This window comes from Ipomoea triloba, chromosome 13 (assembly GCF_003576645.1).
Source record: "Ipomoea triloba cultivar NCNSP0323 chromosome 13, ASM357664v1".
In the NCBI taxonomy this organism is placed as follows: Eukaryota; Viridiplantae; Streptophyta; class Magnoliopsida; order Solanales; family Convolvulaceae; genus Ipomoea; species Ipomoea triloba.
In genome coordinates this window covers 25,989,831-25,992,763 of record NC_044928.1, presented here as the reverse complement: position 1 = coordinate 25,992,763, position 2,933 = coordinate 25,989,831, and the positions used below count along the sequence as shown (strand labels likewise).

Genomic DNA, 2,933 nt, shown 5'->3' with positions numbered 1-2,933 from the left:
CCTTGGCTTCAACCATTAACAATCATAAATATTTCGAACTAATCACATCCCTAACTTTCTCATTTAAGAGAGACAAACGTTACTCTTAAAAAAAATGTATTCTCAATTATGGGTCCTTTCTTGTGTTGCTTTACTATGACATTTTCAATCCAAAATACAAAATTTTACATCAAAATCAATATTCTTAGTATATTAATTATTATAGCAAAATTTATTTATCTTTAAGTCACCCACATAAAATTCTATTTATATATTAAAATAATTTCTATTTTCATAATTTAAAACTTTATTTATTTCTTTAATTTAAATGTACTAAATTTTATTTTGTTGGAATTATGTCTTGCTTGTGTATTTTGATTTTTAGTTAATATATAGTAAACACTAGTTTTTTTTAAATGTCTTAATATAATGAGACCTTTAAACTTTAAAGTATTATATATAATTTGTTTCTAAAAATATAAATTTTAAATTTAAAAATTTTAAAAATTATGTAGATATATAAAATGAAATAGGGCTACAACAGGATTTTTTATTTAAAAAATAGAGAAAAAAAAGGCAAAAAAGGTTTTTAAAAAGAAGCTAGTAGACCAATTTGCTGGTGCACATGCAACTTTTTATCTTCATTTTTATCTTTACTAGCTTGAATTTTACTAATTAAAATGTGGCATACTAGCTTGATTTTTTTTTTTTTTTTATCTTTAACAGATTTAATTTTCTTTAAAAATGGCTTGCAAATGCCTAACTTTAAAAATGGCTTGCAAATTTGTTTGCTGCTGTACTAAACCGTTTCTTCTATTTCCTTCCTCTATATATAGTTTAGCTTCTGCAAGCATTCATTCATATCATCAATACAATTTACCATTTCATTCCAGTATAGCTCAGCTCCTAGCTCCATCTTAGTCTGGTTACGTTACTGTCCTCCAATTCCAATACTTCTTCCAATCTCTAACCTAGCTCTGAACATCAATTTCTCCTCCGATCCCTTCAAAACATTATATTTTTTGCTTTAAAATGATGAAATCCCCAACACTACTACTCCTCCTCCTTCTTGTAGCAGCATGCAGTAGTATTAATGCTCAAAAGGCCATTTTTATTTTGGCCGGCCAGAGCAACATGGCTGGCCGCGGTGGAATTGAGTACCTCGATCCTACGCCAGAAAACCCACTTGGCGCAGTATGGAATCATACTATTCCACCAGACTCTCAGTCTAGCCCTCATATCCTTCGCCTCAACGCAAAATTGGCATGGGAAGTGGCGACGGAGCCTCTGCACTGCACGCCGACATCGATACGAGCAAAGTATGTGGGGTAGGACCGGGCATGGCTTTTGCCAATGAAGTCTTGAAGAGGAAGCCGTGTTTGGGTGTTATCGGCCTAGTCCCTTGCGCGAAAGGGGGGACATTTATGGCTGAATGGAGCCGCGGTACAGAACTGTACAACCGCATAATAAACCGTACCGCGGCTGCATTGCAGGGTGGCGGAAGGCTCGAGGCTCTCCTTTGGTATCAAGGAGAGAACCAAGCAGATAAAGGTGTTGGTCTCGCCACTTTCGCCACCGATGTCCGGAACTTTTTCACGTCTTTACGTGAAGACTTGAAGGCACCCAATCTCCCGATCATCCAGGTCGCTTTGTCGCCCGATGAGAACCGTTGATGCCAATGGATCGGACCTGAATATCCAGGATCATGTCCATTTAACAACATCATCCCAAGTCATACTTGGGAAAAAGATGGCAATGGCATTTCTGGATATGATCCATTGACTACTTAGGAATTAGTAAAATTTGTAGTCATTATCTTTTCCTTGTATTTTTGTTTAATTTGGGTATTGTACTGTAATGCAGTTTATATATAATGAAGCTATGTTTGCATTTATTAGTGTTTTGCGCAGATTCATTTTGTGTTCTTATATTTCCATTAATATTTCAGATCAGACGGGAAAGTTTGCAGCTTAATTAGGTACAAATGCATTCAACTTTATCTAAACTTTTAATAATTTGTACAAGTTATGATAAATAGACACTGACAATTATGTTTACAAATTTATACCAAGTAAAATTAAAAACTAAAAATTTTAATTACATCTTTCCAAAAAAAAAAAAAAACTTAATTACATATTATATTTTATAATCATAATAAATAATAATCTTCTATTGGAAATAATCTAAATAACTCAATTTTGTTTGTTTATTTTCATTAATATTTATTTTAAATCAGAAATTTTGATTTTAAATACTCATAAAAATAATGTGATCTCATTGCCCTACAAATCTATTTACAAGTTTACCACGTCCACCATACCAAGCTTGCGATTTTGCCATCCCAATGCAAGTTTAAAAAGTATCACTTTGAAATTAATTTAAAATATTCTAAATAAAATTTTGATATCAACAATCCAATGCACACATACGTATGCACTCAATATTCTCGCTTATCATTATCAATGGTAAGTTAAAATGAAAAAAAAATTGATTTGACTAATAAATAATAAACAAGACAAGTGAACTAGAATAGAGTAAGTATAATAACGTATGAAAATTTTATAGTGCTAAATAGCATCATGCCTTATTCTTAAAATAGTAAGGTAGCCATAAATGAGTTATGGTTTCTAATTATATTATTCATGCCAAACTACAATATGTTAATTTTCTTACACATATTAACTAATTTTCAGTGATATTTTTAAAGTTGTTATATATAATGTCAAGAATTATGGCTTTTCCACTATTCACAACCTATGTTTCTAAAGTGGATTTTTTCTTGCAATAGTTATAGTTTAAGTATGATTATATAGAGTTGTCGTAGTCCTAACATCAATTTGTTTAGGTATTTTAGTTAAGTTTGTAGTGATATTTCCAAACCCAACCCATCACATTGGTTGAAATGCTCTATTTTCACTAATTTTTTTTTGAAATAGATATTTATTATTCATAAA

The 2,933-nt window shown here is 31.2% G+C and overlaps 1 pseudogene; it reads left to right on the top strand.

The window, feature by feature from the left end:
* The first annotated feature begins 867 nt into the window (after positions 1-867).
* On the top strand, positions 868-1,873 carry LOC116000924 (annotated as a pseudogene).
* Positions 1,874-2,933: the final 1,060 nt, after the last annotated feature.